A 24,353-nucleotide genomic window follows, 5' to 3' on the forward strand; every position below is an offset into this window, starting at 1 on the left:
ACGGATTTACGTGCCGCTTCGCACACGAGTAATTAAGTTTTAATAATCCAAATCGGATTCGATGGTGGGGTTAGTTTCGCGTCTGCCTTTTTTGATCGGGGATTATTTCACCAGGGATGAAGTTGGAACTAATTTTGAATAATCGTGAGAACGTGACACGAATAAATTTGCAATTAAATGTGGAGAGCCATTAAGGGAGTTGTTTTTGTTTTCTGGCTAAGATTTATTAAATTTGGACCCGGTAATATACCGTATGTATATTCTCTCCATACTGTGATGTAGATTTACGATATAGGTGGATAATATCTAGTAGCGATAAAAGTGGTTAAGAATAATGCGTAATAGCGGTGATTACACGTCAAGTGGTCAACAATCGTAAATCAGTCATGCACGGACCACGGTTCAATCGACTATTATTCGCTCAACATACATCATACGCGCAAACTGTTACGATAGATAATAAGCGAGTGGCGCACTAATTCGTTATAATTAATATTGTTAAGCGTGCATATAAGCTCTTTCCAAATTCAAGATTTTATTACATGAATCGTTTCAGTCGGATACTACTTTTTGTTCCAAAATTAATTTCCAAAATTAAATCTTTGCTACGACTTTTTGCACAAGACATTTTCAGATGGCGCCACGAACGAGTGGAAATTCGTATTTGGTCGGAAGTTAGGATCGTAGAAAAAAAAGAAACTTATTTGCACGCTTAATATGATTGGCCGGTATATATATATATATGTACAATTTTTATTTGTCATATCGTCGAGAAGAATAATATACGTTGTTACCACGAAATGACAATTCATGTTTGAGGATAAATCAAAAGTCATTAATCCGTTGAAAAATTTCGAATAAAGTAATACTTTAAATAAGTAACCTGTTAAAATTTTCGTATAATCTTGGCGTTACAATTGATCAATAAATCATCGAAGTAGGTTATCCAAGTAACCGCATCACACGTAAATGTGCGATAAATGGTTAAAACTAACGTATCGAAAATAATTCGAATTCGGTGAAAAGTTACGATCGTAGAAGAAAGAAAGAGGGAGCAACTTATTTGCACACCTGATATCAATGAGACGAGCGAACTTTTCCATACAACAATTCCAAAGAGGAGAAAAGATAAACGAATCTTTCTGCTCGATTTCTTTCCTTCGATTCACGCGATATCCTTCTTTTTTTACCTTTTCCCTTGGTTTCGTGGCAAAGGAACGAAACTCTTGGAACTTTTGATCGACTATTTCCATCGCGTGTGTATATACTCACGCATTAAAAAGAAGAAAGAAAGAAAGAAAGAAAGAAAGAAAAACGTGCGTGCGCGCGATTATCATTCGATGCAGAAAATCGGTGGTAGGCAGAAAGTAGGCGCCTCCTCGTGATTCCTGGCCGTCGGCCAGGGGAGCATCGCGATCCCACACTCCGGACTTCCAGGAGACTTGGAGACCCGGTGGAAAGGAGAAGAGAAGAGAAGAAAAAGGAGCGCTCCCTCTGTTACTCTCGTATCGATCTCTCGAAACCGTGTGTACCGCAAAGAAACGTCTCCTGGGCGTGTTTAGAGTGGACGGTGAGCTGATAAATAAGATAGTCACGTCGTGAAAAGTATGCGAAACCCCATTCGACGGGACGATACATCGCCTCGAGTTATCGATCTATTTGATTACGGCATCATCACTTTTTCCTTTCGTCGGCGTGATCCGTGCAGCGCGAGCGAATGTAAGAAAATATTCTTTCTTCTTTCTTTTCTTTCGAACATGATTCCAGCCATTTTGCATGTACGATATAACATCGTATGTGTATTTCAGTTAGTTTTCAAGAATAATACTTTTAGAGTAACGAGATCACTTTATCCGCAATGTTTAAGATAATTATTTATCGATGGATAGGTGTTGCTCGCGAGAAAATATTGTTTTACGATATAATGAATCGGTAGAATGATACTTATCGAATTTTCTCTATTTTTATCCCAGAAATTAGGTATACCGCTTCACCGTAAGGCTGTTGAGAAGGACAAAATGAACAACTTTGGATAACTCTATCTCTCTCATCGCGAACCTTGTCATTTGACTCGATGGAAATAAGCCTCGATCGTTTTCCTAAGTATCAATTTTTACGCGGCTTTGAACGTTAAGAATCGTAGAATACAAATTTCGCGATTTAAACGATAAGAAAGCAAGGATCCAATGCGATACAGTTCGATTGAGAATTAGAAAAGAAAAAACGTGCAAGAGGATATAAAATATTATCAATATTATCAAATATTATTCGATCCCCTATCCAAATAACCGCCAATCAACGCAACAAGCAGATCCTGTTATAAATCACGGGAGGAGGAACCCTCATTTTTCCACCGCTAATGAAAATCTCTAGTGATTCTAGCATTCCACTCGTTCCACATACTCGAAGCGGCCGAGCCAAAGAGAAACTCTCTCTCTCTCTCTCTCTCTCTCTCTCAGGTGATTTTTCCCCAGGGGGGAAAATATGCGAGGTCCCAGATTCGCGCGGTGGCGCAAACGATAACGGGACGCGTATTTAAGCGTCCATTGAGAGGACGGTTGTCCTTTTCAACGGAACAAGCGTCAACTCTCCGCCGGTTTAACCTCTACGCGCCTCTATATAACCCATTAGATTCTATTAGATTTACCGAATCCTTCCTGGAATTCGCGAATGCACCTTCGACTTTTCCACGGTAATTAGAGAGAACTCTCTCTCTCTCGTCCCCCCACCCCTCCCCCCCTCCGTCGCATCCCATCCACGGTGGGATGTTGTTAACGGCTCGTTTCGAGTTTATACGCTTGGGATAAATCGCGAGGCGGACAACCGAGCCATTATTCGGCGGAGGAATTGACGACTTTGATGCCGCGCGATGCCCCCGGGGTCACCCGCGATAAATTGTAACGCGGCGAGGCTTCCGGTCGGTCTCTTTCCTCTCTCCTCTCTTCTCTCTCGTTTCCATCCTCTCCCTTCCGCTTTAAAAAAAAAAAAAAAATAAAGAAGGAAAGAACGATTTTTCGCAGAAAATATTCGCCCGATCCTCGTCGTATTCGTGTATAACGCAAGAAGAAGATCCTTCGTTCGTCAAGCATCCCTCGAATGGGATCGAATTCGATCGAACGAAGCGATAAACTCCGCCGTTTGTTACAACCTCTCCTCGAATGCATCGAACGGACAGGGACACTTTTACCGCAGGGGGGGGGGGATCGGTAACGGGACACTTGTCCGCCTATCGAATCGATAGGAACGCGATTCAAGAGGAGACAAAAACGGATACGATCTCGGTACGATTCTGGAGAGAGAGAGAGAGAGAGACTCGAAGCTATAACCATTAGCTTCCATTAAATTCCACCGATATCCCCCTCGAGCAAGCTGGCTACCGTGGTTAGTTAGGAAGGTATATACCTGGCATTCCTGGTCGAACATCGGCGTACATCGAGACGCCGCTCGATCCTGCGATCTGTCCTCTTGCGATCCTCCGCCGACGACGGATTTATGGAATCGAGCGTGAACGCCTCCCTCCCCTCCCTTGGATCAGGAGGGATCTCCGCGTACGGAGATCGAGACTCGGTTGATAACAGCGAAAGAAGGGGACTCGCTCGATTGATACCGGGAATTACGAGCGCTCGTTCGCTGACGATCCCGTGATTTATCCCAGAGACGTGCGTACGCGACGCGTAGCCGATGCCCGTTGTCCCGTGCGAGAAGGATTTTCTTTCTTTTTTTTTTTTTTTTTTTAAAAAAAGGTAAGTTTCAAACAAGGGATGTTTCTTCGATGTACGTATAATTTAATCGGATGTAATTTTGATTATAAGATTATTGATTTCTAGTTCTATTTTTGTTTCGCTTGTGAAAATAACTTTGCATCGTAGAAGGTATGTTAAAAAAGAGCCCCTTTGAACTCTTAATCTCTAGCTCCATTTTTATTTCACTTATAAAAATTAACTTTACGCCGTGGAGAACTGTGTTGAGCAAGCCTTTGAACTCTCAATCTCCATTTTATCTTGTTAACCTTCTACGAGAGGTTCTTTCTTTCTTTCTTTTTAAAGGAAAAATGTCAAATGGAAGGCGTTGGTAATCAGTTGATAATGATTATAATTTTGATTATAAGAATTGGTTTCTAGGCCTCTAGTTCCGTTTTTTATTTCACTTATGAAAATTAACTTTACATCGTAGAAGCTGTGTTAACTTAGTCGTTCTTTCTCCTTTAAAAAAGAGCTCCTTTGAACTCTCTGAATCTCCATTTTATCTTATTAAGCTTCTAACGAGAGGTTTTTTTCTTCTCTTTTAAATTTTAAACAAGAAATTTTCTCGATGTATATTATAAGAATTCATTTCTAGGTTAAATTTGAATCTTTAGTTATTATTTCTTAGCCGTGAAAGTTAATCAGGTCGTCCGTTCCATCTTTTATTTCACTTATTAAAAATTAACTTTGCATCGTTGAAGAACTATGTTAAGTAAGCCGTTCTTTCTTCTCCTTTAAACTCCCTTCAATCTCTATTTTATCTTATTAAGCTTCTACGAGAGGCTCTCTTTCAAAGTAAATTTTAAACAAGATATTTCTTCGATGTATTTAGTTAGGTGGAAGGCATTGGTTCAGGATATAATTTTGATTCCAAGAACCGATTTCTAAAAATTAACTTTACAGAAACCAAATTAAATAAGCCACTCCCTTTTGAACTCTCAATCTCCATTTTACCCTGTTAACCTTCTACGAGCTGACTCAAGTTTCTCTTCCTTTCCTCCCTTAGCAGATCCCCAATTTTACCCAGAAAAAAGTCAATTACTTCACGCGTGAAAGCTACTCACCAGCTTGCCATTTTTAAATCGTTCGAGTCAACCTTCCAGAATTTGCCCCGATTGAAGCAGCGACAAAGAAGAAGAAGAAGCGAAGGGTGTGAGGAAGGCTGGTGACGATCAGGGCGTGTTGGTTCATCCCCCCGTTGGTTGGGAACGGTACGCGGCCTGTCGCTTCCATTTCACTCGGCCGGGACCCACCCGATTCCTCGCATAACTGCCTCAACTGTTGCGTATCGCCGCCCACGCGAAACCAGTTCCCACTTCCTGATCGAGATTGCCGCTACGCTCGTCGCGTGCGGGCCAACGCAAAAAGGGAAAATCCGCGCCGGGTAATTTGTACGCCCGGCCCGCGTTACTTACGAACGCGTCCCCGCATAATGAAACTCGCCCAACACCGTATCAATTATCGAATTACAAGGTGTGGGCGCCCCCTCGATCACGGAAACCAACCTTCATTTGCAATTGATAGCAAGCCTTTTCGAACGTTTCTCGGGCCAGTTTCTCTCGAATGTTTCTCACTCTCTTAGAAACCGTTCGCAAAACTCAGCTCCCTTGATAAACCGTGTAAAGTGTATATTCCGTATGCGGAGAAGTTTTGTGGCGACTTCGAATTACTGTGACAAAAATAATGTAACAATAATTCGTAAGTAGTTAAAAATTTCGATTACAAGTTATTAAAATAACATTTGTTCTGTTGTAATCGATACAGTCTTCACATAACCTCGATCATTATTCGCGATTATTCTTTCGAAGTAACTTTATTCAATTGATTAAATTTTGCAGCACGGGAAGCCAAGTACCTGAGAATTCCATAACGATTCAGGTACGAGCTCAAGTTAGAGAATACTTCTTCGATTACTTCGTTCCGTTTCGCAAAAGCGAACGATCGAGACATCTCCAACTCGAAGCAGCAACGCCATCTGGCGACCGCAATTCATCGACGATCAACGACAATTTTTCGCAATTCGCGGCAATTAAGCATCGACGTTAACGTCCGCGACATCGAATCGAGCGATCGCAATGATTAATACGCGAGCATCTTCATCCCGATTCCCGGCGAGTTTTTTCCCAACCGGTGCGACTTCATCGTGACACTCGTGATTATCGTGTTGGACGGGCATTATCTGAAAAGGGAATCTCTTCTAAGGACCGTTATCGACGCCGGGCAACGTGTTTTCAATAACCGAGTCGAGTTGTCATTAAACTTTGAAATCCTGTTCCTCCTCTCGCGAGCCGTTTGCTTTTTAACCTCCCACGGGAGGATCGGTCGTAGGAGTTCCTTTTCAACCTGTGTGAAAAGGGACACGGCCGATGATCGTTTGTCTTCCTTTCTTTCGCCCAAAGTCGCCTCTTAACCCTCGCCACTCTCCACTGTCCGCTCGCGCTCGTGAAATTATGCTAATGTAATTAGAATGGTACCTTAGAAGAGGAGTTAGATAGTTATCGAGACCGATTTTGTCACTTGTTTGTCGGAGCGCTCGTAAATCAACGTCTCCGTCCAACTTGGCCGCTTTGGATGATTTGTCACTCGCACTTTGTGCGACCCGGATCGTCCGCTGATTAATAACGTGTTTTATTGTAAAATCGGATTGTCAATTGTACTACCGTTTCTCCTCCATCGCCGATTCAATGCCGAGGGGATCGTCCTCGCGCGAACAAAAATTTCTAACGCCGACGTTGGGAATATTCCACGCTTTGCCAAATCACCTCCCCTTCTTCCCTTCTCCGCCGTCCACTGCCCCACCCCTTTTACATGGCAACATGTGCGTCCCGTCTCCGTTATATAGCCCTTCCTTCTTCTCACGACGAGAGAGAAAAGTTCAAAAGCGTATTCCGCGAGAAGCACAACAACCTTGGCCAACTAATACACATGGCTCGTATAGTTTAGACTTGGCCGGTGTAGAGAAAAAAAAATTTAACGAGCTCGTAAAATCGGTCGAAAGATACGAGTCGAAGAAGTCTTTCGCATCGTCGCGCGAAATTCACACGACTTCCACGAGACTTCGAATTCTATAAATTGAATGAAACGAAAGAAAAAGGAAAAAATGAGAAAAAATATCTCGCGTATATATACCTCGATTTTTGCCTACCGTTATTTCATATTCCAAATGTGTATATATATATATATATACACGTTCTATTACACATATTTACAAATTTCTCGGTAAATATCGTAAATATATATCCAATATTTGTCAAGGTAAGCGCAATAAATATCGGGAGATCGTAAAACTCGTCGTTAACGAGGCAATCCACATTCTCGAAATCCAACAAATGCTCAACCGGAAATACGAGTATACGAGACGATGTGGTGGCTCGTGTGCGGCAAAGTTCTGGGTATCGGAAGGTTCCCGTATCGTTTCTCGAAACGAGTGTCGTCCAACGAAATGTGTCGTCGTCGTCGTCGTCTTCGTCCCTGCTATCGTTCCAACGCTTGCCGTGTAAATTTTGACGAGCGACGGTGGAGGGGGGAAGGAAACGTGACTTGGTGTAGGGTTTCGTATCGATGTCCGACGCCCGCTCGAGTCGTTGCCTGCGACCTGTTTACACGAGGCGCGAGTAATTGGGCGGGACGAGATGATACGTTCGGTGACGATACAGAAGGCGAGGGGAGGGGATCCGTGAACCAGGAAATCGTGGATACGGAGAACGTATCGCCGGTGTAAAGTGGCCTTCGACGTCCCTTTAGGCGACACGCGAATATCGAAACGAGATCTTTTTTTACATCACTTTCCCTCTCGCGCGAAAATAAATTTAAATTTCCATGTTGTAACGATCAACGTGAGTTGTGAAATTTTATTTCTCCGCTCTTACAGAGGGATTAGACGCGTGGAGAAGAAAAAGAAGCTACGAAATTTAAAATTTGCTTTAATAATCCATTGCTCGAAACGTAATAATAATTGCGAATAATAGAGCGTTACACGAAAGCGGATCAATTGTAATAGCTACGAATAAGTAACTTTATTCCATAAGATTTTAAACTTTGATTAATTTTTCAACGAGCCCAACTCTGATCCTCGTGTTCAATTTATTCTTCATATTCGTCAATAATCCTCGTATAAACTCAATGTATCAACGATCCATTAACCCGCCCCTACATTTACCAAATTTTTACTTTAACTCACCAATCAAATCCATTTACCCCATTCCTCATTCCATGCACGATCCCGCCACTTGCTCAACCTCATCCTCCTATATTCAACCCAACGATCCAAAAAAAAGAAAAAATTAAAATAAAAAAAGAAACTAATTACGTACCTTCGAAGCCTCACACGCATCCAAAAGCCCCATTCATCCTGCTTCTCATTCCATTCTCGGACCCACGCATTCGGCCGAATATCGTCCCACCACCACCGTTTCAACCACCGTGGCTAGGACGAGGAGATCACGCTCGCGCCATTCTTGCCATTTCTTTCCCCGAAAATATCAGGGGCGCCGCCTGTTTGAATTCAGCCGGTTTAACCCGCGTAAAAAGAAATTGGCCGCCGGACGAGAAAGGAGCGGTCGTTTCCATGCGGGAAACGCGGTGGGCCGCATCTTGATGCGTTTCCGCCCCAACCTGCCCGTCTCTTTTTTCGGATGCACGCGCCGACGGGGCATTTCGATATTTCAGTCGAAAAAAAGGGGGCCAGGCCGTCTCAGGCCGCGCACGAACCACGGAGAATGGGCCGTTGGCAAAAATATAAATATAATTGAACGACGTCGTTTAGCGCGAGTTGTCTCGTGAATCAGCGAGATTGCTACGCGGCCTGTAACCGAATACGAGTACGAGATGCGTGACTGGAGAGAAGGAAGGGAGAGTGTGTGTGTGTGCTTTTAATGGACATGGTACGGTTTCGGGTGAAATCGCAACCGAGAGGGATTTCTTCGAAGTTCGTTTGGATCGAGGTTTTTCTGGTGGAGGGAGGTTTTGTGGTTTACGGTGGTTGATTCTTGGGGTTGATTTTCGAATGGAATGAATCCTCGATTTGGAGGATTTGATCTCGCTTTTAAGTGTTAAGACTTTGAATCTCTTTCTTAACGAGTAAGGAGTAAGATTTTATCTATTTTTCCTTTTATAAATCAAATTTGCCGCGTTTTCTATTTTTTTGGGTCAAATATAGGTAGAATTTTTTCTCTCGTAAGCAAATAAAATTTTGAGAGGATTACATTACAGAGAGAAGAAGAAGGTTGGGCAAGTTCGGTCATCGCTTATCGCATTCAAAAGTTGACGAAAAATCGTATTTATTTGCGCGACAAATTCACGAAATTCTTGGAAAGAGCGTTCCAAAAGAAGTATAAAAAGAATCAATTCTACATTTTCCAATTTTTATTTCATTCCTTTCGTTTCATTAAATATAATTATAAATTATATCTTCAATCGATTCAACTTATCCAAAGTTGACGAAAAATCGTGTTTATTTGCGCGACAAATTCACAAAATTCTTCGAAAGAGCGAAGAATCATAGAAAGAATCGATTCTCCATTCCTTTACCATTAAAATCCTTTCCTTCGATTAACGAAAATTATACCCTCCTATCGATTTAACTTCGATCCAAAAGATTGAAATATCCAACGAAAAACTAACACGAAGGAAAGTTGGCGGCTGGCGCGTATGGATCAGTCGGGCTCTGTTAAAACGTTAATCGGTGTCGGGTTACAGGCTTTGACGGATTGGCGAACGGATTCGTAAACGTTTCTTTTCCGCCGTGAAGTCAAGGTCTGGCTTCGAGGAGGCTTCACCTTCTGGCCTGAAACCACCCACGAAACGAGGATCCCCCTTCTGTTTACTCGTCGAGATTCGAATCGTCGAGGAACGGTGGGAAAGCGCGATTCTTCCAATTCTTTCTCCCACGCACGCACCGAAATGATGGTTATTTTTAACCACCCTTTCCAAACAGATTTTTCCTCCCGGGAAAATGAGACACCCTCCCTCCCTTCTCTCGGACGGAACACGATATTTGTTGGTCTTCCGCGGTGGCGTGCTGTTTAATCAAGGATAGTCAGTTTGCCCGGTGTATGAAAATTAAAGGAAGCCGCGCGGAAAATGTGGAGGAAATTCGAGATTGGTATTTATTTAGCTTGTGCCAGTTTCCTTCGTTATGTTTCAAACGATATCTCCTTTTTTTCGTAATAAATGGATTGTTTACACGAGTTTATATATATATATATATACATTTTTTTTTCTACGAATATAATTGTAGTTATAGGAGGATAGAGGCTGATTAAAAGCAACGATTTTCGATCTAATAACCTAGTCAAAATAATCGCAATAGATACATTTTATTGAAGAAAATATGTGATTTTTATTTAATTTCCTTCGAGGGAAGGAAAAGTCGAATAAATGGATCGTGATTGTTTACACTAGAAGTTAATTAAAAGCAATGTTTTTCAAATAGATACATCGACATTTTATTGAAGAAAATAATTTTTATTTAATCTCCTTCGAAGCGAGGGAAGTCGAGTAAATAAATCTTTTTCTTGGATTATCATGAAAAAAAAAAGAAGAAAGAAGTAGACGCGCAAAAAGATCGTGAAATGTATCCTTGGTTCACACGTGAGCCAAGAAAATCTGGTAGAAAAGAACGGAACTGTGTGATTAATTTGACCCAAGAGATTGCGCTTCACAATTTCATTCCATTTTCGATACTTTGTCGAGCCGTAATTCAAAAGGAGGAAAAAATTAATTACCAGAACTATAAATCTCCCTAGCTGTTCGATAATTCCCCACGTTGGTTTCGTTCTCTCGCATCAAAGTCACACCGCTCTTCGAGCCACGCGTAGTCTCCACGCTTCGAGAGCGTCTCGTAAGAAACATCGAAAACCCGTATTTCACTCTCTCGCATTGTATGACAATTAAGCGCGAGCAATTGATTTCGAGTTATGTAACTCCGTTCCGTTTGTAGCGAGCTTTCCTTCGTTGTTTTTACATGCACGATCAAAATTTTGCGCCGAGATTTAAAAGATTGTTAAAGAAAATCGTGCGAAGCAATTTATTTCTGTAGATTTTCCCGCGAATCGAAACTGTACATTTACGATATTTTCGTTCTATTCAATTCTCGTTCCTTCTTCTTTTCTCTGAGACAAAAAGTAACGCTAATTTGCGGGGATGCTTAAAATTCGTAATTCATATACTGAATAATAAAGAAGAATATCTGTTAAAAATATGAAGATATTAACTGAAGATTATGTTAATTGACATAGTTTCGAGCAACATATATGAATGATTTTATTACAAGGAATGCATCATACGTTGTAAAATTAAATATTTATCTCAAAGAAAGGAGGGGAAATACGTCAAGTATTCGATCCACCGAACGAGAAACATTTACTTCCATTCCTCCACTTTTATTTTCCCTGCAATCCATCGACATTTGATCCACCGATATATTCCTTTCGAAAAAGGAGAATCAGCGAGCGGCGCAACTCGATTATCGCAACGCAGCTATATTCAGTTGAGGCCTCGTCGGCCTTGTCGCGTATCCAACGGACGGAAAAGGGTTAATAAATAAAAGACGGAGGAGAGGATGTCTCCATAATTCACAGAGGCCGGTAAATAACCGCGTGGAGTAGAGGTTGGGACAAGAAATATTTCAATTACGATTATGATTAACTTATTTCGCGCGACAATCCGCTCGAAATGGCGGATGCGCGCTACGCCGCGAGTAAGCAACCACCGGCCAAGGACGTAAATCAGGCGCGAGGCATCGATTGCTCGGAGCTAACGGTTCGTTTCCACGGGGACAATCGCGACCCGATCTGAGACACGGGAATCGTGGCGGTGACGTCACGTTGCTCGCGATTCGATCGTGCCCCATTTCCAACAAATATTCGCCATTCGGGAATTTGCTTGATTTTTGGAAACCGTCTTTTCCATCTTTGATTTTAACACAATGAGATGTGATTAAGACAATGATTATTGAGAGTCTTATCTTTACTTTCTCTGAAATTTCTACGAGGAACGTAATTGGGAATTTATTAAAAGAAGAAATAATGATACGAGTTCTCGAAAACAGTGAATACAAGATTTAGAATTTGCTGGATTTTTAAATTGAGTCGGAGGAAAATTGTCTTTTTGTTTTCTATCTTTAATTTTAAGACAATGAGATGTGGATGATTAGTCTTATCTTTACTTTCTCTGAAATTTCTACGAACGTAATTGGGAATCTTTGAAGAATTTATTAGAGGAAGAAATACGAGTTCCTAAAAACAGTGAATACGAGATTTAGAATTTGCTGGATTTTTGAATCGAGTCGAAGGGAAAGAGCGTTTCCTATTTTTGATCTTAAGACAATGAAATGTAAATGATTTGAGAGACAAATATGTTCTTCTTTGAAATTTGTACGAAGAATAATTGAGAATCTTTGTAGCGAAGATTTAGAACTTGCTAGAAGAAGAAGTAATGATATTTCCATCTTAGTTATTAGCAATTGGAAATCTATTTTTCTAGAATTTATTAAAAGAAGAAATAAATAAGATATAAGCTCCCGAAAATCCGAAAAATAATTTTTAATTGAATAGAAGATTTGGAATTTTTAGATCGATGCGCGAGTAAAAAGTGTTTTTTACCTTTGATATCGAAACAACAAAAAACATACCTCCTCTGAAATTTGTATGAAGGATAACGAGAAATCTTTATGCGAATCGAAGATTTAGAACTTGTTGGAAAAAGAAATAGCGACGATATTTCCATCTTAAGATTAGCGATTGGAAGTCTATTCTTCTTAGAATTTATCGGAGGAAGAAACAAATCGAACGTAAGATTTGGAATTTGTTTTTGAAACGAGAACAGAGATAAATTTTCGAAGGAATTATTCATAGCGAGGATAGCAAAGATCGAAAACAGCGGGATAATCGTTTCGAGACGAAGCTAATTGGTCTCCGTCTTATCCGTTAAAGTACGTTAACCGATAGAAGAAGAATCGGAAATATCTAGCTGAAGAATTCTAAACTCACCTCTCCGAGAAAGAGCGCACGATAGCACACGAGCAGGACAAGCATTAGGATAATCGGCATTCTTCTTCGGCGGACAAGGTGGTTGACCCTTTTTCCCTCCTCCAGAGTTCAACAGAGTTGCGGCTTGGTCCTTTCGATTTCTTCTCCTCCTCGCCTACGCCTGGAAAAAGGAACGTTTCGTGTCAGGCGAGAAACCACCACAGGGATTGGTTGTTTCCAAGGGTCGACGACATCTCTCCTGGAGAATCGAAGAGGCATACCTGGAAATCCGATCGTCAGAAAAAGCGTATTGATACAACGGTTCCATCATCGGTCACGTCACCGTTCACCTTCTATTTTGGGACCCGGTGAGGATTCGTGGAAGACTCGAGGATCGATTCGATTCTCGCCACTTTCAAGCGAAGAGAAATTCATTGGATTCAGATTGTCGAAAACATCCTCGACTTCGAAAATATCTCCTATATCTTGCTCTCCCTATTGTTTTTTTCTTCTCCTATGAAATATTATTAAAAAAAAAAAAAGAAACATTTAATACACACTCGTTGTACATATATTTTATATTTTCGAAGAATCGAGACTCACGCGAATCGATACGACTTCAAATTACCTCCAATTCATTCCTTTTTTAAAGCATTCACTCATAACTAACTGTACTTTCACCTTCCTTCCTTCCTTCGCCAAGGTTAAACAACGTTACGTTACCACTGCGCTCAACCCCATCAGAGGCAGATACGACTAGATTATAGCGATTTGTTCACGAGCGTAACAGTAAATTAAGAAAATAACCGTCGACAAATTGCGTCGATTAATTTCAACACCAATTTTTCTACAACCAATTCGCCGACATCTTCCTCTCGTTAAATCAACACCCCGCGTCACCTAGGCAGGATAGAGAATTATAGGCGCACTCTGTTATCGCGTAGCCCCGGGCTGCCAACATAACGATATTCGTCCATGCGTTTTCATTTTCACCGAAAGGAAACAACACGCGTACTGCCGCGGGTACTTTTCATTCCGATTGTAATTGATGGGCCACGGAGGGGGGAGGGAGGCGTGCGTGGCAAAGGTGAACGAACTTTATCGCGGAAAAAGCCGTGGTTGATACGTTAACGAACTAATATTTGACCTGGGATCGCGTCTGCCAGTTTTTAGGATCCGGCCGGCCAGTGTTTGTAAAAGTTCGAGGCGTTAACTTTTTCATGGGTGAGAAAGATAAAACGAGAGCCGAGTATACGATTTTATTTAGGATCATCTGTCAAACACCTCCTGGATTTCGAATGGAGCGAATCGAATGGTCGGTCGTTGCAACAATTATGTTTAAAACGATGTTTCAAGACGTTGCTCGAGCCAACGCTCTAAATGAAAGGAACAACAATATCGTAATCATTGTGTAACTTTCAACGTTGCTCGAAGAATTTTCGTTCTAAAAATCGATTGTATAACGATTATGTATCTCTATTTTTCGAACGAGAAAGATCGAGTTTCCTCAACATTTTAAACGAGAAATATTTGTCATGTTAATCGGCAAATTGTCAGACAACTCTCGTTTCTTCTTATCTTATCTCCGAGTTTGCAACTTCTCCGACATTGTAGATAGAGAACGTCAGATGAATAGATTTCGCGTGGTGGATGGCATTAATCTTCACAACTGCAACCGCTGGTACCGGTGTATTATCAGCGTGTAGCAAAATGTAAGAGATCGCAGTGACCTCGCATAAACTGTTGGATACGACAGGCTTCTTTCCACGGTGATCAAAATATTCTCAAATTTGGGACCTGTTTCTCTATCCACGAGGAGGAATACGATTCTGAAATTCTATTTTTGAAAATTCTCTCTCCCATAGCCTTATTCTCTACGATGGAATCGATCGAACTTATCATTTTCAGATATAGACAATGTTTTGATCAATTAATATCAATACTCGTTCAAAATTCATATTCGCTCTATTAACGATCTAAAAACACGGCATCGTTATCGCTGTGGTAATTTGACGAGAGGTCAAACACTCGAAGAGATGAGGAAGCGGCTCGATCGAAGCTCGACAAGGTACACAAACCTTGGATCGAATTTCTCGACCTGCTGTTTCAACATCCTCTTTTCGCACTTCGTTACTATATTTTCGCCAGACGGTCGATGGCCGAGAGTTTAAAGACGGCACGTGAGGACGTTGCTTTCTGCTTCGAACCAAATGGACGAGTAAAACTCGATTTCGCAATACGTATAGATGGAAAGAGAAAGAGCGAATATTCGCAGTGTTAATGATTAAAGGCTGTCGGCCACTTAACCCTTTCGTTATGGTACTCTCGGGACTGAAAGTGTTTTTGGTATTCGAGGAGGAAGTTTAGAATATTTACATCGAAGATATTTTGTATAATTAACTGGATGTAACTGGATTCGGATTACAAATAAGAGTTATACAAATAATTAGACATATAATTTTATACGTCTAAAAATAAATTATTACGTTTCTCTTTTTCTTCTTTTTCTTTTTTCTTTTTTTTTTTTGTCAATCCTGTTCCTTATTCCAATGTTAATTATTTTAATTAATTCTTGTGTATTAAAATAAAAATTATTTTATGGAAAATATTTGCACGTTTTTTCAGCAAATGGTTAGTCGATGTTTAACGAGATATACATGCAGCTATACATATGTATGTATGTACATACGCGTCCAGTGGCAAAAAGGTTAATAGCATATGAACGACGTCAGACCAACATCGACGTATTCATATTATTACATGTAGTTTAAATATAAATGCGTGTCCACTTATCGATGACAGCACGGCATCAACATTCCTCTGCATGCCTCGACAGCGGCGAGATTGTCGGCGTGAATGTTTTGCCGATCGTACGTCGTTTGTGAGCTGCGTATACGGTGGCAATGAGATGGTTATTCACTGATAATCTATTGCCAACTGCTCCTTTCTTTTGCGATTGATAACGAAATATCGATGGAATGACACCGCACAATTTTTTAATCATCTAATCTTTCATTTGTTATTACTCTCTCCTTCTTCTTCTTTTTTTTCTATTCTAATTTTTTCGAAACATGCATACTTAACTTACTACTTCTCAAAATTTTCAAGTCTCTTCTTCTTTAAATATCGATGTTAATCGATGTCGCTAATATCGTACAAGATCGATACATAGATGTTATCGATACGAGACCACGTTTAACTGGATGAACAACGTTTGAAACCTCGATTATGCCTCGAAAAATGAGGATAATCCAACATGGTTGGTGTTAACATGATTTTTTTCCTCTTCGAATCGCGGATTTCGCGAAAGAGAAAGAAGAAGAAAAAAAGAAACCTCGTCGAGGGAATATAGCGAGCTCGAGGTTTCCCAAGGATGTATTTATTAGATACCGATAAGGTATCGATTATGCCAATAAACGACTGCCTTCCTGTAACTCAATCACAGACTAATCGATCCCTTGCTTCCTCCAACGTTCATCGCTTCGTCCCCCCCTCCCCCCAATTACGCTTGATCGATGATGGTCGAAGAGATTTCAATGGAATTCTCCTCCGCTGTTTCGCAGATTTAGAAAATAAGGATCAGCCGATTGATTCAGTAGATCCACTGTCTACATTTCCTTTCCGAGGCGCAATAAATGCTCCTTCCATTCGAATCTTCTTTAACGAATCTAATCAAGTTCTGAAACATTTTAAAATTTGTTCGCGGATGTTTCGGTTAAAAACCGAAAGATGTTTAAAAAAAGAAAAAAAAAACACCTTGATTTTGGCGAATCAATCATGAGTGAGCAAAATGATGTTGATCGTATTACAATTAATCTTCCAAGCCTCGTTGCGATTTCGGAGAAATAATTTTTTTTTTTTTTTTACCCTCGTTTCGGGATTGGGATTATTAATCGATTTAAAACGAGCGTTGCAATTGTGTAATTGAATAAGCAAAAAAAAAAAAAAAAAAAAAACAAACGATTCATTCGCCATAATTCATACTTTATATTATGCACAATAATAGAAAAATGAATTCATCGTACTATTACAGTAATAAAAAAATCAAAAGACAACTATTACCAATATATTTCTTCAGTTTATTATGTTTACGATGATAAAGATGCAAATTTAAACAAATTAACATATCTAAGCTCCGATCGAGAACCACCGATCATCCAATGGTAATAAAAGATCTTAAATATCCTGGTAAAAGAGCGTGTGGAGGCCTCTAACTCGTGTTCTTATTGTTGTTGGTTGTTATCGCGAATGAAACATAGCCCATTACGTCAACTATAATAAGCTGATGATAGTAATCGTTCGAAGTAATTCACCGATTTTGAACTTTAATTCGCGTAGTTCTTTTGCCTATCGATGTTTTATCTATCTTTGATTTCATTTAATTATTTTAACGACATTTGGGAAGAAAGTATTGAACGATTGGTGAAGGAACGTTTCATCGATGATGTATAAATCAACATTTCCGAGGAATCGTTGTTGAAATATCTTGGTTACCATTTAAAGAGAATATTCTTTGTGAAACATGGAAATCTAGAACACGAATAAGGTTTATTCGTTTGATTTTATGCGCGACTTTTTTGAAAAGAAGTTTTTGGAATTATAATGTTATGCAATTTTCGATAAAATTTTGGATTTCTGTTTTAACTCAGATATCTAGAAATTTAGAAAAATTGAAATTTTATGAGAGAAGTTGTAATTTTATATATATTTTAGAAATCTTTAAATAATATTTTGAAATGCTGAGAATGATTTTGAAAGATGATGAGATTATGAGAATTCAGATATTTTTTACTTTAGAATTTTTAAAAGAATTTAGATAATTTGAAATTCTATGAGAATTTAAGTACTTTTTCCGATAGCATAGTACAATTATGCAAACAAAAACGTATATAATAATCGTTAAAAGTTAAAAATATGTATTTCAATTATAATATAGTAGAAAACGAGAAATATCTTAATTCTTTAACAATCTCTTCCATCATTCGCACAAATCTCTGTTGTTAATCTCTTCCTTTGATCTATTAGAAAGAGATTTACAAATTCACAGGTTATCGCGAGGACGTGCTTGAACTGCAATCAATTCATTAGGAACTATCAGGCGACCATCTCATTAACTCTTTTCAATTCTCTGCTGGATCCTCTCCAATGTTTCAATTTCTATCAGAGCAACCCCAACTCGTTAAGCATTCTAAGGAACTCGTACTTTGCATACATAATCCAAGGATCTTTATTATCAAATCCATTATCTAGTTTCGAGTCGTTTCTCATTCAAGAACTACATTGATCGTTAAGCTTCCTCGTTTTTTCAACGTTCATAATGTTCTTCAGAATATTGCATGAAAGGAACAAATAAAATTAGATTAAATCTTAAGTTTAGATAATTAAACTTTTACTCAATTGCAAGAAGAAGGAAGCCATTTAATTTTTTCGAAAAGTAAAGACACTTTAGAATCCTGTTAGAATTTATCAACTTTGAAATTCTATGGTAATTTACATACTACAGCTATAAAAGATATCACATACTTCGGAATTTTCTGATAACTCAAGCATTTTCAAATTCTATAACATTATCTGAATGATATAATATTATGTGAATTTTGTACAAGATGTTTCATCTCAAATATTTTAGGTTAGGTTTAGTGTAGAATTCAAATACTTTAGAATTCTATGATAATTCAGGTTTTTTTGGAATTCAAACTTAACTACCATTGAAATTGTCAGATATTTTAAATTTTATGACAATTGAATTTTGCAATTCTTTTAGCTCTGGTATCCTATAATTTTATGGAAATTCCATAGTCTACGAAAAGAAAAAAAATCCACAAAATCAACGACCAACCAAATATCATCGACGAAGACGAATCCCATCTTCTTTCTCTATCGCATCGCTCCATCACAACCGGAAATATGAATTGCCGGAATTGATCCGTTATTCCTCAATCTCGAATACTGTTTGAAACCCAAGACTGGTCACGGGTTTCTTCCTCTCTTTCCACATATTCTTCAGAGCTCATTATCCGCTTCGATAATACTACGCCGCTTCCCCACAAGCCATCCTTTACACACGGATTCTAAAATCCTCCAGCTAATACCTCTGATTATCAAAGGTCCCTGGAGAGATTCTTGTTCCACCGCACAACCGTACACGCCAATTAGCGGAGAGCAGGCGTCCAATGGGCGCGCGTCGATCCGCTCGAAGAGGTCAGCACCATCGCGGCGAAGCCAACGTCGTCTAGGATCATCCTCCGTAACCAACGACGTCCTTGCCCGAGGCTATTAGAGTATTTATAGACGATGATACCCTAGACTGTTTCCATCTCGGTCGTCGTGCTGATCGGCGTCGTCATCGACGCCGCGTACGAGCCTCGCCGCTCCTCTCGAGAGGACGTGCGCGCTCGTACGTTCCACCTGCGTCGTCCTACCAAGCGTGAATCATCGCGAGGCACGTCGTTCTTTGCGAGATACGTGCGTCGTGGACGCGTCACGCGACACCTTCTTTTTCTCTTCGATCTTCCTCGTCCTAAGATATTCGTCGTTTCATTCACACGTTGCCAGATACGTGTAGATCGTGAGAGAGGTATAACGATAGTTGTAAATTATTGTAATGTATCGTAAATGTAAATTTTTAGTGTTGCAGGTGTGGTAGACAGACAGTTGGAAAATTTGTGGATTCTTTGTTGATTTTAGGTTAGATCCTGATTTTGAAACGAGTTGAATCGTTGACAGATTGGATAAGATTAGATTAATAGCAAGATACTTAGGTGAAGATGAAGTATGTGATACAAAGGTAATTATTACGATGTAAATTTGTAAATTTTTGATGTCGAAAGTGTAGTAGTTGAAAGAAAATTTTTACTTTTTTTTGTTGGATTATTATTATTTTATGACAAAGAAGAGTTCGTTTGAGTTAACAGATATGGTTTCTGATTTTGAGATAAATCGAATTGATAGGTTGGAAAAAGGTTATGTTTAGATTAATATCAGAATATACATAAATGATTAAATGATGAAGATATAATTGTGTTTAAGAACGTGGAGAGACCTGATATGAACAATGCGGATGCATAGAATATTTTTTTATTGGCCAATTATAGATATTATGTAATTCGAGCCTGATCTAAGAAGGAAAATTACGTATATATTTCTAATTGATTATTACTTACTTAATAATAAGAAATGCGTAATGTCATGGATGTACGGAATTCTTGTTATCTTTTCAACTCTGACAGAATCTTCGACTTTGACTTTCTTATGAAAAAACAAGAATTATATATTTTTTTTTTTTATATAGAATTATTAATTTAATCTTGATTGTCGCATACGATAGTTTTTAGTCGTGTGAATTGTGTAAGAAATAATCGATCCATCTTCATCATCCGGATAAGAAACGAACACTTCAAAACGCAAACGTGTGTAGTATACAATGGTATCCGTTGCATCGTTTGTCGGTGTTTCAGTAATTATTTGCAATCGATGATATCACTGTTCAAATATTAGGATATTCTTGGTCGAACCGAGAACATACCGCTTCTTGAAAGGTTCGCCCGGTTCAACCCGTGGAAATTCTTACAGGCTGAACGATACAGGAAAAAGATTCTTGTTTGATTTTTTGTTCTTCGTCTGCATGCACGACTAATCCGTTCCAACTTTATTCATTTGTGTCGCATCTCATCAATTATTCCAACTCGAGTCCTCGAATTCAAAATTCCTTTGTCAATTTCAACATTTAATTTCAACTATTATCAAAATTCTTTCGTTAATCCAATTTCAATACATTTCCAATTATTTTCAAATCAACAAGGCTTCTAGAAATCACACTTTAATGGCATATCACGTTATTTTAAATGCAAACAATTCTAACTCGCATACAATTCTATTCCATTTCTAGTTTCCAAAACTTTGAACAATTTCCTTGCGATCTTTACCTTTAGTATCATTCTTTCGACCTAACCTCTAATTCAATTTGATCGGGGCGCATAATCGCAATAGATAACTCGATGAAACGAATCGAGCGTCGAGCAGTCAGTCAGGTGTATTCGACGCGCGAAGACACGTCGTTCATCGAAAACGATCGTTTTTCACGCGCGGATGAACCGATCGATCTCGCATTCTCTATTAGTACGCTTGTTTCACCGCGTTTCCTCTCGCGTAGAAAACACCCCGGCGTAGATGTCGGGCCTTGACATTGCTACGTGTCAGACAATGTCCTCGCCTGTCTTTTCCCTCGACCTGCCCGCCCAAGAGGAAACAAAGCGAGCGAGACGACATCCGGTCTCGCCGCGCTTCTGTGTCGTTCAACTTGGCGGGTTATCTCGCAAGAAAGCGACCGGCCATCGCGCGCGCCACTCGTCGACTCTTCTGCGACTAATTGGCGACTTTGTCCTCTGGATATGAAGGGAAAAAACTCAGGTCTTCGAAATTCTATTGTTTACGAGTTATCTCAGCGTACATCGATGATGTAACAAATGCAAGGATATCCACCTTGGGATTTAAAAAATTACGCACGGTTAGATTTAACGAAGTAACGAATGAAAAGAAGTGGCAGTAATTTCATCGTGAAATAAAAATCGAAAATTTATTTCCAGGCCAAGTGTTCCAAACACGTCTCATCATCCGAAGGCAGGAACGATGTTGAGCGAAACCTGATCGGCGAGTCGAAAACCGCGTCACAGGACCAATTACGTCACCCCATGCAGCATTTTAATAAACGCCTGGAATTACCGGGATCAAGCCGCCCCATAAATTTCCTCGAAACTCCAATCCCTCCGCGATCCCCTCTGCTAATTGCAGTGAACCGCTCCTCGGCCTACCTGTCCCTATCCCAGAAGGAAGACGGAGAGCGGGAGAGGCGGATGTTTCGTGCAGCGGCGAGGACGAGGGGTGCGTCGTTGACGTCATTCGTAGCGATTCGTGTTGTTCGAAAACGGAAATATTGAGTGACATCACCAACCGGTCGAGCCAACTTGAACTCGCGTTCCGTCGAGATTCGTCGACGATGTCGTGGCCTGTCGATTGCGATCTCGCCTCCGTTCCTTTTCTTCTCGCTCCTCTCGTCGTTTGCTTCGTCGGTTTCTTCCTCTTCCTTCGAGGATACGTAGCCGCGGGCTGGATGACTAAACGCCGAGAAGGATCCTCTTCTCGATGAAAAAGCTCGCCAAGTCCATCTCGATGCCAAGTCCAACGATCCAGGTCTCGATAAAGAAACGGGGGAGGAGGAATGCATCGAACAGAGTCGACAGATTCGAATCCTCCACGATGAATTTTTCCACGATCCACGAGTTTGCAAAGAAATAGAAGATGAACGTTCACGATTTCTCAATTTCTGGAAAGTGAGTTATGGAAATTATAGGATTGGCTTAGGGGCAAGAGACATTGGGCGCTATATCAGGGAAACGAGACTTGGTTCACCCATTACGCGGATTACAACACCGTGGAGCGCAACAAAGGCTGGAAAGATGTATCTGCGATTCCAGGAATAATAATGAAGGCTCTCCGCGAATAATTAAACATCGCATAAAGACCTAAATACCAGTACGTGTTCATCGAGCGTCCAATAAATCCTTGCTAAAATATCGACGACAATTTCACACCTCACTCACCTTCTAATCAATTCGAGAGATTCCAACGCTTCGACAAACTTCTTCTTAACCGTGTGTAAACTGTTAGTAATAGGTTGTCGCGGGTTTCTTTCACACCCTCGGGCTGTAATTCCTCGGGCAACATTCATTCCACGAGGCGAACAACCACACGCGCGCAACGCCTGTTGCGAATCGATTGAAATTACACCCTTCAGCCGTTTCTTTTCGCGATTTTCGCGCAACGCGAATACCGAGGTAACCAGTAGTTTCAATTAATGGAGAGTTAATGGAGAGTCGGTTCAAGGAAAAACGGTGTCGTTTTCTACGTTTTACCTTACACCTATCTTGGGACTCAATCGCGGAACGTCGTGATTTAATTTTATCACGGTGTTTGTTGACGCGTTCCTGGAACGGTTGTAAAAATTACTGAATGGCGGCGTACGGTGAATACTTATAATACCACGGTCGAAGGTTGTCGCTTGTACAGTCAGGCACGAAGTATGGCTTATCACGCGAACATTCTCTGTTATGAATATCTACAATTTGACGTTTAGTTGACATTTACGTTTGTGTACAAGTTGAAATTTATATTTATACCCGCCTTCCGTTCGCCTTCCAAACGGAACGGAAAGAATTCCGCGAGATTTCTTTCTCTTCGATTTTTCTCACGCACACAACTTTTATCCGTATTTATTTATTTATTTTTTTTTCTTCTTTTTGTAATCGGATCCTTTACAAATATATATACTTTCGGTTCGTTTAAACCGAAAGAATTAACGATCACTCGTTACATCTCTTGCGTACGTGTATCCCAAACTGGAAAAATCGAAAATCCTTCGAAACATCTTCTCTTATTATAAATTATATTCGTAGCCGGCTACTAATGATCGTATTTTCTTTACTTTCCACCGTAAACGAGCCATCGAGAGCGAAACCCTGCTCAAAATTGACGCCGTCCACTCGGCGATCATCAGAACCGTTCACCGTTCCCTGCATCGTTACCCACGCGTAATTCAATAAAGAACTTCTTTCCCTCGGGCTGATAAGTCGTCGGATTTCATCCACAGGGATTCACGATCCTCTCCTTCCTCCTCCTCCTCCTCCTCCTTCTCCTCCTCGGTCAAAGCTTTCCTTCATCTCCACCACCGTTGATCCCTTCCCCTCCCCTCCCCGTCATGATCATGTTCACTCCACATTTATCTTTCCCCTCTTTCTTTCCCCCCTCTCCTCCCTATCCCTCCTTCCCCTCGCTCTCGCCCTCCCTGCATATTGATGAGAAATTTTAACCGGCGCGCGCGTGAGATTCCGGAGATGAAAGGCGCTGTAAAAAATGCAATAAACTGTAAGCTAATTTCCAGGATCAAAGGGGCACCGAGGAGGACCGTTCCAACATTTCTTTTTTCGCTGAATTCGTACGAAACGCGGCCACGTCGCCTCTCTCTAAGTGCTGTAAAAACTCCTCGAAGCGCTGCTCCCTTCAGACTCCCGTCCATTTTCTCGGCCTTCTTCAAATCCCCCGCTTTCATCTTGAAACGATGTCGCGTTTATCCGCAGCGACAAAACGCTTTTGAAGCGGCGAAAGCTCCAAGCTCGCTCGTTAACCCCTTGAAAAGGGGCGAGTTTGGACTCGGCGTAAAGGGTCCGTTTGTTCTTTCGGCTTATTAGTTTCCATTGGAACATTGCAATTCGTTTGCCTCTCTCGTTTCGAGGGACGATACGTGAAATAATTTGGACGATTTTCTTTGTTTTTTTTTTTTTTTTTTTGTCAAATTTGCTCGAAATTTGCACGATATTCCTCGTCGTTTATTATTTTTTATAATATATATATATATACGGATCGTGAAACGGCGATAAACAGGACGGACATAAATTAGACGGCGGAGGATCGGGGCGATGAATGTTGGCGTGCAAAAACTGATTTTCGGGGGTAGGAAGTTCGCAGCGGGGGAGCTGTTGGACAAACATCGGGATGCCGTGATATGCGCCATTAACAAGACACATGGTCCTAATTGCAGTTCTACGATCCAAATTCAACTTCTCTAGAATCTTGGACCGACATGTGT

The 24,353-nt window shown here is 40.4% G+C and overlaps 1 long non-coding RNA gene across 1 annotated transcript; it reads left to right on the forward strand.

Annotated features, from left to right (window-relative positions):
- The first annotated feature begins 19,014 nt into the window (after positions 1-19,014).
- LOC147657422 (uncharacterized) lies at positions 19,015-22,282 on the forward strand. The gene is made up of 3 exons (XR_015292460.1): positions 19,015-19,289; positions 19,400-19,499; positions 21,298-22,282. It is a non-coding gene; the product is annotated as an uncharacterized LOC147657422 (long non-coding RNA).
- The last annotated feature ends 2,071 nt before the right edge of the window (positions 22,283-24,353 follow it).

The sequence above is a fragment of the Apis florea genome, unplaced genomic scaffold (genome assembly GCF_048593485.1).
Source record: "Apis florea isolate Af1SG1 unplaced genomic scaffold, ASM4859348v1 contig_3158_pilon, whole genome shotgun sequence".
Classification (NCBI taxonomy): Eukaryota; Metazoa; Arthropoda; class Insecta; order Hymenoptera; family Apidae; genus Apis; species Apis florea.